This window comes from Vicugna pacos, chromosome 7 (genome assembly GCF_048564905.1).
Source record: "Vicugna pacos chromosome 7, VicPac4, whole genome shotgun sequence".
Classification (NCBI taxonomy): domain Eukaryota; kingdom Metazoa; phylum Chordata; class Mammalia; order Artiodactyla; family Camelidae; genus Vicugna; species Vicugna pacos.
Window position 1 is genome coordinate 50,505,167 of NC_132993.1, and position 14,150 is coordinate 50,519,316.

Sequence of the window (14,150 nt, forward strand, 5' to 3'; positions counted from 1 at the left end):
CGATTCTTTTCACATACTTTAATGAAAACAACTTAGTGCACCACCACCACCACCACCATCACGTCTTCTATTGTTAAGCCAGACATTAAAGAGATTTTCAAAAATATCAAATAATGCCAAGCTTTTCGGTTTTCTTTAGACATAGTTTTTAAAAAAGAAAGTTAGTTATGTTAGCATACAATGGGTCTATCATTGTTTTAAAAAAGAAATTAATAAATATTTTAATAATTTTTTAGTTCTATTTTTGAATACAGTAAATATCAATAGATACTACCCACATAAACAAATCTCTTTAGGGTCCTCAATTTTTGAGTGTAAAGGGTTCCTGAGACCAAAACATTTGAAAACCCCTGCCTTTGATTATGGCAGAGCTATAAGATGGACTGAACCTGGACGACTGAGAGACGTCTTAGAACACAGCTGTCTCCTTCCAGTTGTAGAACATGAAAGAATAGTATACCTCTCTTTTTGTTTGAGCCACTTATGTGTTGGGGACTCTTTGTTATAGCATCTTGGTCCATATCGTGAATAATATATTGGCTTAGAAAGTGGTCTAAGGGGCACAATTAGAATTATTTTTCCCTTCAACCCCCAACTAATGTCTCCAAATCGAGCTTGTGTACCTTGACTCTGCTAGGAATAGCTCAGAGAGTTGAGCAATGACTTTTCCTTAATTTTTTTAGGCACAATCAGTCTTGGGCCAGTTCTTGGTCTGAACATGTCAAGTCAGTTGTCCTTTCCGTGAAGGACCTCTGGATTCTTAAATGGTGGAATTTTTAACAAGTAAACTGCCTATGCCCATATTCTAGGATCTCTTTTACGTAAGGTTTTAACCTGCATTCTGTCTTTATTCTCTTAATGTCAATGTGTTTGGCCCAGTTGTTATGATAATACTATTTTTCTGAGACAACAATGAAGGCATGCGGTTTAACAAGCCTAGGGTATCATTTGGGACAATGGAAGAATACTTGAATGCGAAACTTTCTGGAAAGTTCATCATTGTTGGTCATCATGTTTATAAGTCACTAGACTATCAGAATAACATTGCATGAGATTCTCTCTACTAGACTTTGCACAGTGGATAAAATTGATTTACTAAGATGCTCTTTAGTGAGTGTTGCTGTCCTAGTGTGTGAACTCGTGTGTGTAGAAACCCCCACATTTCCTGATTACATGACAGGAGAGGAAACTTCCTAGTCTTTTCCTGGTTTCTGGTTTTTTTTTTTTTTTTTGAACCATACTAAAATTAAAAAAAAAATAGTATCCTTTCCTTGTTCAGCATATCATGAATGGCTACTCGTTGTCTCCAATATCAAGTCTACTTTCCATTCTAGGCATTTAAGACTCTTCCTAATTTGGCCTCGTTCCCCACAGCCACTAGCAGCACAAAGCCCTCTAGGCAGCTGAGTCCACAGCGGAGGAGAGGGGAGAAGTGTGGATGCCTTGGCCTGATACTCTCACCACTCTCTGGAAAACACCCTTTATTCTCCTCTTGTCCCCAGTCATACTCACCTGCAACCTCACAAGCCCAGTTAAGCTCAAGTCTGCATATTGTGAACGTGATCTAACAGCTCAGCATTGTTGGAGAAAAATCAAGGAACTGTGTGTGCTCAGCACAGTTTCTTTCTCTCTTTAAAATTGTAACCACAGATCTCAAATGGGCACCCAACATAGACCATCAGTCCTACAAGCTTCCTTCATACCTTCACTCTCCCACAAATTGAGGTGACACTGTTTCTCATCTAACTTCCTCAGCTGATGAACTTGCCTCATAATATATTTTTAAAAGAATACATAAAACTGACATGTATCTGCTCACACATAGTTTACCGTCTCTCCTTTTATTAGTTCCTATCTAAAGACAACGCTCCCCACTCTTGGTGCCGTTATTTGTACTTGGGTACCATCCCTGTGAAATGGGAGGGAACGTTTCTGTGCTCTCTGGGAGACTGTTTATCACACAGTCCCATTCACTGAGCCACAGAGATACTGGCTTGCTTTCTGTCTTTGAAATTTTCATTACTAGTCTCTTGCACTCACCCTTTTCTCTGCGTGGGATGGCGTTCACTTAGGTGGTAGGTAACAGCCCAGATGTCACCTGTCAGCTCCTCAGGAGAAACCTTCCTTGATCTCAGTTACTAATGTGGACTTCTATATTAATTTGCTAGGAACACTATTACAAAGTGCCATGGATTTGGTAGCTTAAACACCAGAAATGTATTTTCTCATAGCCTGGAGCCTAGAAGCCTGAGATCAAGGTGTCGGCAGGACTGGTTTCTTCTGAGGCTTCTCTCCTTGGTTTGTAGATGTCTGTCCTCTTCCAGTGTCTTCACATGGTCTTTTCTTTGGGTGTTTGTGTCCAAATTTCCTCTTCTTATAAGGACACAAGTCAAATTGCACTAGAGTCTGTCTTAATGACCTCATTTTAACTTAATTACCTGTTGAAATACCCTATCTCCAAATACAGGAGTTGGCAGGTGTGTGGGATGTGCTTTCTGAGGCAGTAAGAAAAATCATCTGCCCTGCCTACACATTTCTGCTCCCATTCTCTCCTCCACATGCGCTCATAGATTTCTAATGGCAACTTTCCAAGAAATTGTTAGCCTGTAAAGTAGAGCAAGGTGTTGTTTTTTAAACTTCTTTATTGAGGTATGATTGACGTAAAAAAAGCTGTAGATAGTAAATGTACACACCTTGTTACATTGGGGATAAATATTCACCCTGGGAAACCATCGTCACTATTAAGAGCAAAGTGTTTTAAATGCAAATATTGTTCATCAGTGGCAAAGTCGTGACTTACACTCACAATTCCCAACTGATTCTTTTCTAGAAAACAGACTCAGTGGAGGGTGGGAAAGGGATTGAATATCTGAGGCGGGGAAAATGTGCTGAAAAGGAAGGTGAGGCCCTGATTTATGCTTGAACCCAGGCGAGCTCTGGCCTGGACTAGCAGACGGGAGAACTAGAAGAGTTAGAATCAGTGTGGCTGAGACTCTGTCCTAAGGAACCAGGGCTCAAATCTTCACTCCGTTATTACGAGTCATGTGACCTTAGGAAAATTATTTAACTCTGTGGGTCTGAGAACTCCCATTCAGTAAATGGGATTACTTCTAGCTTTGTTGTGAAGATTAAAAGTGTTTAATAAATATTAACCGCTCCTGTAGGGCCCTTTTCTTAGTGTAAACCTTCTCACTGTAAGTAAGAATAAACCTGTTCTCTGCGGAGTGCTGTAGGGGTGAGCGGAGGGCTGATTTTCACTTGCAGGACTGCTATTCCCTCCCTGTGTGCTTTCTTATTAGGGCCAGTGGTCCTCCAACTTTCAGAACAGAGGAGTTACTTTTTATTTTCCAGAAGGTTTGAAGTTACCAGGAGGTAAATGTGAGGGGAGGTGTGGATAAAGAAACATCTCTGAGCGAGTTGGAGTGAGTGTGGGGATGATGGCACTGAGGTTGTCTCAGAGTGGTATTGCCCCAGAGAGAAGTTAGGAGGAAGTACAGTTGACCCTTGAGCAACATGGGTTTGAAGTGCAAGTGTCCATGCGTACGTTGATTTTTTTCAGTAATAAATACTACGGTTTTATGTGATCCCAGTTGGTTGAATCTGAGGACACAGAGCCATGAATATGGAGGACTAACTAAGTTATACTCAGACTTTTGATGGTGGAGGGTCATCCTTCCTAACCGCCCCCACCCCCAGCCCACATTGTTCAAGGGTCACCTGTAGTTTCTGTACTACTGGGAGTTCCAGCAAGCCTTGGAGAGGAGGCTAACCCCAAAAGAAAAGTCGCTGTAGGATTATTCTCATTTTAGAATAAACTAAAGCCTAGTTTTTTGTTGGTTTTTGTTTTTGTTTCTTTGTTTTTTTAGTGAACTGACTTGAATGAAAGTCACTTAGATGAACTCCAGGACAAGTGCTCTTTTAATGATTTTATGCTTTTTTCCACACACTTCAGAAATGAATTTAACAGCAAAAGTGCTGAAATCCAAAGAGTATTCTAGAAGTCCATGTGGAACCTCTCAGAAGTAGATTTGACTTCTAATGTAGGGTGGGGGTGACCTTTTAAATAGTTTAGAAATACAATGTTTATATTACACAAAGATTTTCATAGGCCTCACCTACTTTGAGGCCAATTTTATGCTCTGAAGACATATACCACTTCCTGCCAGCAACCAAAACAGCCTTGAAGTGATGGGCATAGTGACTCACGGTCATGAAAACATTCCTTTTAGACACATATCAGCGAATTTGTTATACTGTCCAAACACCCACAGAATCTCAGGAGGTAAAGTAGGATTAATGTTGAAGAATTTAGTTTCATTATTTCTCTTTTACTCAAATCAAACTTTTGAAATGTTCACTGTTGTGAGTTCATTTTTGCTCCTAATGAAGGATAAGGTAGAGATGTGTGACCAGGCTGGTCTCTGTTTTTGGAGTCAAGCCATATTCTGGAACTGTTTTATTTGGAAACCACACCTAAGTCATAGCAAGGAAATCATCCCACATAAATCACATGACCCAGCTTGCAGGTGTGGAACTAGAAGGAGTTGGCATCAGATAGCACAACATGTAGTGGGTAACCAGGAGATATTCTATCAAGTGCCCATTAGCTACTCAGGATGGAAAAAATGACTCTCTTACAGCTGAAGCTGGTGATATAGGTCAGATAAAATGGTCAGATTCATATATCTTAGCCATAAATCTCATGCTGTAAGTCGTGGCCAATGATCGGATTCTTCTGCATGATTCCCTTAACTGATTTGTAAATAGTATAAATTACCTGTAATAACTATAGTATACATTGGATTAAGGGAACATGTATTTTATGTCAACCCTAGGACCTAAAGGTACTGGTACAAGTGAGAGTCCATTACATGTGCACTGATTCATTTCATAGTTTGTTTGTTAAAATGCTGAAAATGTTTTAGATCTTGATTTTCTTAGTTTGCAGAGTACTATTTTTTTTAATTTATTCATTCATTTGATAAATATTTAGAGTATCTAAACCAAGTGCCAAGTCTAGTCCTTACTAGTTGAGTAAATTTGGGCAGTTACTTTACCTTTCTGCCTTGGTTTTCCAATGTGTATAATTAAGGAAATGACAGTACTTACTTCCTAAGGTTGTTGTGATCATTAAATGAATGAATACCTGTGAAGTGCTTAGAATATTATCTTAAACATTATAAACACTAACATTTAGTATTTTTGGTGTAGGAAACACAATGATTATGTTGCTGTATACTAAATTACACTCAAATTTAGTGGCTTAGAACAACACAGGTTTATTATCTCACAATTTTGGGGGTCAGGAATCTGAGCATGGTTTAGATGATTCTTCAACTTTGCAGGGATCCCCTGGGCTGTAGTCATTGCAAGGCTCAACTGTAGAAAAACCTACTTCCAAGCTCACACACATAGTTGTTGGCAGAACTTAGTTCGTTGATAGCTATTGGCCAGTAGTTGCCCTCAGTTTCCTGCCCTTTGGGTCTTTCCAACATGGCAGCTTGCTTCGTCAACATGCACAACTTGAGAAGTCAATAGATTAGAATCAGCTAATGCAATCTGTAAGGTGCAATTCATAGGCTTTTACAGCCTAATTAGGGAAGTGATATTCTATCACTTTTGCCATATTTATTGATTAGAAGTGAGTCACTATGTCCAGCCCACACTTAAGTGGAGGGTATTACACAATACCAGTGTGAATACCAGAGGTCAGGGATCATTGGAGTTCACATTAGAAGCTGCCTACCATGATGGTGAACAGAACAAGCTAGAGGATTACATGTTTATTGGGGAAGACAGACATTAAAAATAATTCTAGAATAAAATAGCAATTAAAAATTGTGATAAGTACTGAGTCAGAAGTACAATTTTTGATGACAAATTTTAATATTGCTATATGATTTGAGTTGGCGTATTTCAAATGAAGCCATCTTTGAGGAAATAATTTTTAGTTTCAGATTTGAAGGATGAGTAAAGTTGGCCAGGGGGGAAGTAGGGAAAAAGGTGAGCCCTTTCAGACGAGTGAACAGATGACCTGTAAGCCCTTGAGGTAGGTGAGCACCTGCAGGTGGCTTCTCCATGTGGCTTGGGATTCTCACTGCTTGGTGGCTGGTTTCTGAGACAGACAGCTCCAAGAGAAGGGAGTGGAAGCGGAAGTTGCCAGGTGAAGTTAACAGACATCCCTTCCATGGTATTATATTGATCAAAGCAATTATAGGTCCAGATCAGAGTCAAGGGGAGGAGTAATAAGCTCTGCTGTTTGACTGAAGGAGCAGTGTGCTTGTATAAGAGCTGGCAGAGTTGTTTGGGGCTCTCCTTGGAAAATAACCACCACAGTTGGTGATTTTAGCAAGAGTAATTTAGATTCGAGTTAAAAATTGGATAAAAAGTAAGAAAGCAAAGAAAGCAGGTAGATACCTCTTGGAGATGCTTGGGGAGGGCTGATGAGACTTGGGAAACTGGAAGAGGATAGGGTAAGGAGAGGATGGATGTGGTGCATGCATGTTTTAGGGAATGATCCTCCAGAGAAGAGCTTGACGATCATGGTAGAGATGGGCTCATGGATGAAACACATTTCTGAGAGGTGGAAGGGGAAGGAATCTGGTGCACAAATTTGGGGGAGAGCTTTTTCCATTGTAACAGGAAGAAAAGAGAGGAAGGTATGAATGGATGCAGGTAGTGCTGAAGGCTGACTTTTTCCTTAGTGTTGGGAAATCCCATATAGTAGAGACTCAGCAACACACAGAGGACGCTTTAAAGAAGCGTGTGGGCAAAGTGGGAGAACTCTGGGCACAGCATTTTAGGGAAGCAAGTAGGAGGGCAATCACAGATACTGCTGAACCCAATTCAAGAAAAGATTTTTAGTTTAATAAGAGTGTAGCTACCTCAACAGGTTGTTGTATTTTGGGATTTATTCTCATTTTATCTCCTGAACAGGAAACAGCACAGGGAACAAACAGCACAAGGAAAGTTTTATTCAGCTGCATGATCTTTATTCTCTTCTATTGAACTTCTTAAGTTAAACTAAGCTGGACAAGACAGGAAAAAGTCATTTCAGAAGCAGGAGGACCCCTCACCCTAGTGAGAAGAAATATCTCACTGGGTTCCTGATCAACATTTTGTCCTCAGTTTTCATTGAGCACTTAGACAAGAGACACAGATGTGAAAAAATGCCAGACATTGTTTATGGTCTGTGATGGTGCCCACTGTTTCTTAAATAAGGCTCTGCATGGTTCACTCTTTCTGAATTTTGCTTTAGAAGTTTTTCTCTTTTGAAGAGATAGCCTGTTTAATTTTTTGGATAATTAAAATGCTAAAGCAATCACAGTTTCTTTTTGCCTCTTTTTTATTTTGCATTATGTGTCAGGATCTCAGACTTAAATTTAGTGCTGCACCACAGTATTTATGGATGGTTATGGTATAGAATTTAAGAGCACAGGTTTTGTGGCGGGGAGGGTATAGCTCAGTGGTAGAGTACATACTTAGCATGCACAAGGCCCTGGGTTCAATCTCCAGTACCTCTATTAAAACAAACAAACAAACAAAACAAACCTAATTACCTCCCCCACAAAACAAAAACAAAACAAACAAAAAAAAAGATATTTTTTAAAACAGTACAGATTTTGAAGTTCTACTTCTGTAAGCCATAGTTTATTCTTCTGTAAAATGAGATAACTTTGGAGGGTTATTTTAAGGAGTAAATGAATTATTACATGTGAAGTACTTAGAATAACCCCTGGCATTTGATTGGGAGCTCTATTGGTCTTAATTGTATCCTTCAGTTTCTAGTGGCTGATTTGCAAATGTAGAACTTCCCACTTTTCTGTGCTCACATTTCGAGAGACTTTTTTTTTTTTTTAAGATATCCCTAGCTTCTTCAGAGGCTAGAGGAGATAATTTTTAAGAAATTATCGAGTTCTTCGATCTTATATATTCTATGACTCTTTGAGGAGGCAGGGATAGAAGAGAATAATATATATTCAAGGAAACGTATAATCAATATGAGTGGTTCTAACTGAACACTGATAGACTCTTTACTTTTGAACTGGAAAGTGGGTATTAATTTAACCTTGTGATATTCTTCTTCCTATAAACTTTCTTCCTACCTGTCTGAATGGATGAGCTGAACAACAAATGGTTTACTTGCTCATATTATCTTGGATAAGATAGGATAAGAAAGCTTCCAAATTCTTGGCATGTAGGGACATAAGATCTACATATGTGAACAAAGAGACTAGCACTTACCATAAGCATAAGTAAAAATGAACCCAAAGGGATACACATCATTTGAGGCACCCAGTGATCTTACTCACACATTGTGCTGTGAGATAATCATTTCCTTGTTCAAATAAAATTGATGGTAATTTTTTTCTAGAATGTTGTAGAGAAAATTGATACATTAAGTAGAAGACTGGAACAGATAAACTCTAATGTCCTTTCAACTCTTAATATTCATGATTTTATGATCTTGTCTTCAGAGCGTTGGGTTTTGAATTTCTCTACTCACATCTGAGATTAGGTGAGTCATTTTGGTTTCATCATGGGTGTCAGGGTGTCCCAGCCATAGGCATTCAGACCTTTCCCTGTGTATTCTAAATTCATGCTTCTGAGGCCAGCTTAACTGTTGCTTTAAGATTTGGCTCAAAGTCTGCATTCTCTTAGATCACAGTATCATTTTTCCTCTGTTTGTACCTCTGTTTTAAAAAGGGTTATCAAATCCTGCTTAAGGGTTGGGTAGGTTAAGTGTGCTTTTCTGTGAAATCAAGGATTTTTTTTTTAATTTTTCATTTTGCATCTAGTTTGGCATAAAAGACAAATATACCAGAGGGATTTCTTCTATCTTAAGTTTCAGGAATTCACTGGCTGCCACCCAAGGCTTTGAATTAGGCTGGGGTCTCCTTACCAGATTTGATGCTTCATTTGTACTGTTATGATTATGTGGGCATATGCTCCAAGTTAAAGGCATGAATACCGGTGGAGGAAGGCAGATATCTAGAGTCTAAGGCATGGGCGTTGTGAGGTGCTCTTCTTACACCCTGAGTCTGCCAGAATAAAACTCACTCCTCCAGAAAGGGCCAGGATGCTGTAAATGTGTACTTCACTCTCATGCTGATCCTATATTTGAAATAGCCAGATGCCCAGGCATCCCAACCCCATTGCATAGACAGAAGACACCTGACTCAGATGTGCTCACCAACCAGGTAGACATTACATAAATACTAGAATAGTAGATAATCTTTGCCCAGGATTGCTTTGATGTCTGGCACTGATAACCAAAATATGTCTGAGGCTTTCCTTTTAGTCCTTAGGAAGGATGGGCAAAAATAGATGAATTTTGGGTTGCCTCTCTCTGATAAGCCTTTTAGAAGGCTGTGAGGGTTTTTTTGTTTGTTTTTTTTCCATTACAGACAGTCTAGTATTGTTCTCTGATTGCTCAAACTTCAGACTAAAAGCGCTGCAATGGCAGGCACTGGGCTTCCTTAGCTCCCCTTTATATCTTAGTTCCTTTTTAAGACTAATCTAAAGTAAAAGTAACTAACCTTTGAGACTTATTCTTTGATTGACTATGAAATAGGATTTTGTTCCAGCCTTTAAAAAATGGTTCAAGAAGACAGTTTAAGTCTATTTAACACTTCATGAGGTGGACAGTCTCCACTTGGGGGACTTTAAAATGGGGTGGCAGGCAGGGAGCTTTTATAGGGTAAAGAACAAGGAAGAGAAACAGAGAATATCTGATTGGCTGGGGCCATACCTTCAACTTGTTTGGGTGTTTGGGATGAGAAGGAACAAGGAAATAAGTGTAGAGCCCAGAGGAGGCTTGGCATTTGGGGACTGGCTGACTGGATAGACTGCATTTCTGATCATTGGAACATCTGCAGGGACACGACAGTTATCTAAGTGTTGATTTGGTGACATGGCACCCTGGGCAGGAGCGGCTCCAGCTGGGGCCTAGAAAGTTATTTCAACACAGCTGATGTATTAAAAGTTGGACGTTCAGCCTCCATTTCTTCAGGTTATTCTAGGTGCTCTACCAATTGAAAAGTGTGGAATGCAGCTGCACACTTTTCCCCCAGGGAAGGGTTGGTGTGTCAGAATGAGGAAGAGGGGAGAAGGAGGCAGAGAAGAGGCCCAGGAGAGGAGGGAGGACTTGCTTCCCCTGGGCCTAGCACATTGCCTGCTTGGTACTTGGTGGTAAGTGGTAGCCACCTGGTAGAGGTTGGTTGATGAATGAATGAATGAATGAATGAATGAAAACTGAATTAATCTGAACAGACAAGTTGGGTTAGCTCCAAATCTTCCCTCTCTTTTCTTGGGAAAGCTAAATCAAATCCAGCTGTTTTTCAGACTGCCAAGCCACTTTTGAGCAAGTTCCTTTTTGTTTCTTCCATTTCGATTTATTTTCCCCTTGGGTGCTGAAGAAGTAAATGCTTCACCATTATTTATTCTTTATAAGAGTTGGCTCTTTGTACTTGACATTTTCTTAATTGTTCACATTCTGCTTGTTCACTTATTTTTCCCAATGCTCTTCCATTCCCAGTAACATCTTACTATGTGACTCCAGTGATTCAAGTGCAGAGGGATTTCCTATCTGGGTCTTCTTATTTGTCCTTTCCACATGTCTCTGTTACAAATTTCCCCAGCTTTTCATATCTGAGCTGACCACACCTTTGGCTATACAAATGTGACTTTGAAGTTTCAAGTGACTCGAGGTGTTGTATCTCCTGCATTTAGAACAAAACGTTTCTAAAATGGGGATATGCAACTCAGCTCTTTCTCAGAAATCCTGCTTTTAGAATAGATGTACATCAATCAGATTCACTGATTGAATGTGACACCCGACCAGCGGGTGGGACCATATCTGTCAGTGAATTCACACGTGAGCTGCAATGTGGTGGGCAGCCTCTTGGCACCGTCAGGTGCTGCAGGATGTGATCATAGGAACAAACAAGGAGGAACAGGAAAACTCTGCATCAGAGCAGTCCCCCCCCACGACAACCTTTTGTCAGCATAACTTAAGAAGAAAACAAATTAGCATTAGAGTCAAATTTAAGAAAAGGGGAAAAAAACTGTAATACTACTCATTATAATTTCTTACAATTCTTATTCACATACTACTTTTTTATGTTTATATATTTTCTTTATTGAAGTATAGTCAGTTTCTGGTGTACAGCACAATACTTCTGTCATACATGAACGTACACATAATTTGTTTTCATATTCTTTTTCACCATAAGTTACTACAAGATATTGAATATAGTTCTCTGCATTATACAGATCATTTAAGGGAGAGTGAGTTGCCTAAGGCAAGAAACCCAAGGATCCTCTCTGTGTGTGTATGTGTGTGTGTGTGTGTGTGTGTGTGTGTGTGTGTATACGCACACATATACGGTTCCAAGTCTGGAAGCCACCTCTGCTATCATAAACCATTTAGCCGTACTCCGTCAATCACAGGGAGGAGGTATGTGCTTTTATTGTTTAGCAATGAGGTCAGATTCGTCCTTTTATTTATAAGTTATAAGTAAGACCCTACCATGACTCTGTAAAAAGATCCAAAAAATTAATTGCATGCAATATGTAATTTCATTTTTCCACATAAATGAAAGAGCCATGGAAAGCCAACAGATAGAACAGGAGTGTACAGCCAATGGCCTCATATTTAAATGTGTGTTAATTGCAGGCCAATTAACTGTGGGCTCTGCTGTAACATTTTCCTTTTTAATAATCCTTGGTCTCTTCAGACTGGGGTAACCCCAAATAAAACTTTTTAGTTGTGGAATGCCAAAAATCAGCTGATTTGGGGTAGCAGTGAAAAATAGAGGGAAAAGATCTTCATGTACCCCTCCTCTTTCCCTTTTCTAAGTTTTTATTTTCTACACTTACTGCAATGATGAAAAAGTGAACATAAGCTTAACTCAGGGCCAGCTACATAGCAGATGTTCAATAAACATTTGCTGCATAAATGAAAAAATGAATGAAAAGAAGTGGATATGAAGCTCTGTGGGATAGTGGGACGATGCTGCTGCTGCTCTGTTGTTGTCAAAGCCTGAGGGGACCCGAGAGATGGTCCTGCCTCAGATAGTACTGCAGAAATGTTATCCCACAGTCCAAACTCATGTAGTGATTAGGTCTAAGTGTATCTTGCAAATCTCCTGGAGAGCATGACATGGTAAGCCGTTAACAGCCATTGACATCTCAGTGTGATTTTGTGTTTCCCACCAAATGTGATATGACTGGGGCATTTTATAGAAAAGGGAAATCTGGATGATTAGGAGGGAGAGAGGGTAAATTCTGGATCTGAGACGTTTACTGGGCAGGCTGCCCCAGTGCCTAGGCTCATAGGGACAGGACTGCATGATCAGAGTGCATGACACAAGGAAGAGAAATGAGACAATTTGCCCATCTCTCAGAGATCAGCCCTGCTCTTAGGATTCTTTATGCCAAGAGGAATCAAATCACCTAAAGACCTTTTGTGAAAACACAGATTGCTGGCTCCATCCTCAGAGATTCTGATTCAGGACATTCAGAGATCCTGAATTTGCTTTTCGAACAAGTTCCCAGATGATGATGTCTGAGGACCACCATTTGAGACTTATAACTTTAGTCATTTCTAAGTGACATGCAAACTTCTCAGTTAATATTTTATCCTTAGTAGTGAGGATAAAAAGAGTAGAAATGGCTGCAATATTATCCTTTAAAGAAATGATATGGTTTTAATGGAGTCAAATTGACTAAAAACATATTAGAGAACTTCTGTTCTTTCCAGGAAGGCATAAAATTTTAAAAATTTTATTATGATCAGGTTCAAATAAACTAAAAAAAAACTGGAGTTGTTTTTTCATCGAGGAATAAGATTAATATGTATTGGGGGAAAACCTGTGGCTCTATATTTTGGAGCTTTATTATCTTTCAAGTTTAGTATATAATAATTTTCCTACTTCATCAAACTTCATTAGAAAAGGAAAGCCAGTATCCCTAATCATAGATAAAAATGAAGGTTAAAAATGAATATGAGCAGGGTGTTTGTGTGGGAGTGTGTGTGTGTGTGCGCACACGCACACACGATCACAGAGGAAAAGGTGGCCTGGTGTAACATTTCAATAGCACGGATGTTTTAGATAAGTGTAAGTCAAGGTAAATATTTAAAATTTCCATCTTAGCTTGGGAAATCCAGCACACAATAACCAGAAGTTTTCAGTAATAGTAAACACCTTATCTTTTACATCCCTTGTATGTTATAACAACAGTTGCTTGAACCTACACTGACTCAGTGATTTTAATCTAAGTAGAATCAGTCTTATATTTATTTTCCTTTTGATAAACAGTGATGAGGAAAGGATGCATTACATGAGTTTCATGACACTGACAATAACAATAATCATAATTTATATTAGCTAGTTATTCAGGATATAGTTTCATACAAACTTATGTTTCTTCTGATTATCACAAATTAAGATGCTAATATCAGCTCAGTAATTTATTAAGTCCCTTTGAAGAACTCAAAAAAGCAAGTATTATCATTTCGATGTTACATATTTGATCCAGGGACCCTGGGCAGTGAAATTTTTTGCCTATACTTACTCACGTTGGGTTAATATAAGGGAAATAATTAAAGAATAGGTGATCCAGTAATTTCAGCTAGCATCATGACCAAAGTGTGGTGATTGCGTGGGTAATCCATATACAGAAATAGGTAGCAAACAGGCTGAGAAGCCAAATCAGTTGAACAATAATATTGTGAGTAATAAGAGCAATCCAGTCCAAATTAATTGAGCATTGTTGTGGAGAAAAAAAATCAATTTAGGGTACTATAAAGTCCTCCTAACTCTATGAGTGTACCATTTACTATACAAATATTTAGATATGTTAAGAGTTACAGCTTCCTTAGACTTGTGTACTTTTACAAGGGGGAATTGTGGAGTTACTTAATAGAGGGAATTTCCCTGATAATATGTGTTTAAACATAGTGTGTGTAATCACTCAATCAGCTGCTTCTGTTGTAGAAGGAATATAAGAGAGTTGAAGAATTTACTGTAGATTTAACAGAGAAAATAACACCCATTATACAATAGAAATACACAAAATTTTAAAGTTTAGATTTATATCATGGTTTATATTTTCAGAAATAAAATCTAAAATAGAAAACCATCTTA

At 38.9% G+C, this 14,150-nt stretch overlaps 1 long non-coding RNA gene across 1 annotated transcript in view; it reads left to right on the top strand.

Moving 5' to 3' along the window:
• The window catches only part of LOC140697418 (uncharacterized), a 235,371-nt gene that overhangs the window by 8,929 nt on the left and 212,292 nt on the right, over positions 1-14,150 (top strand). The gene's annotated exons all lie outside the window — the stretch shown is intronic.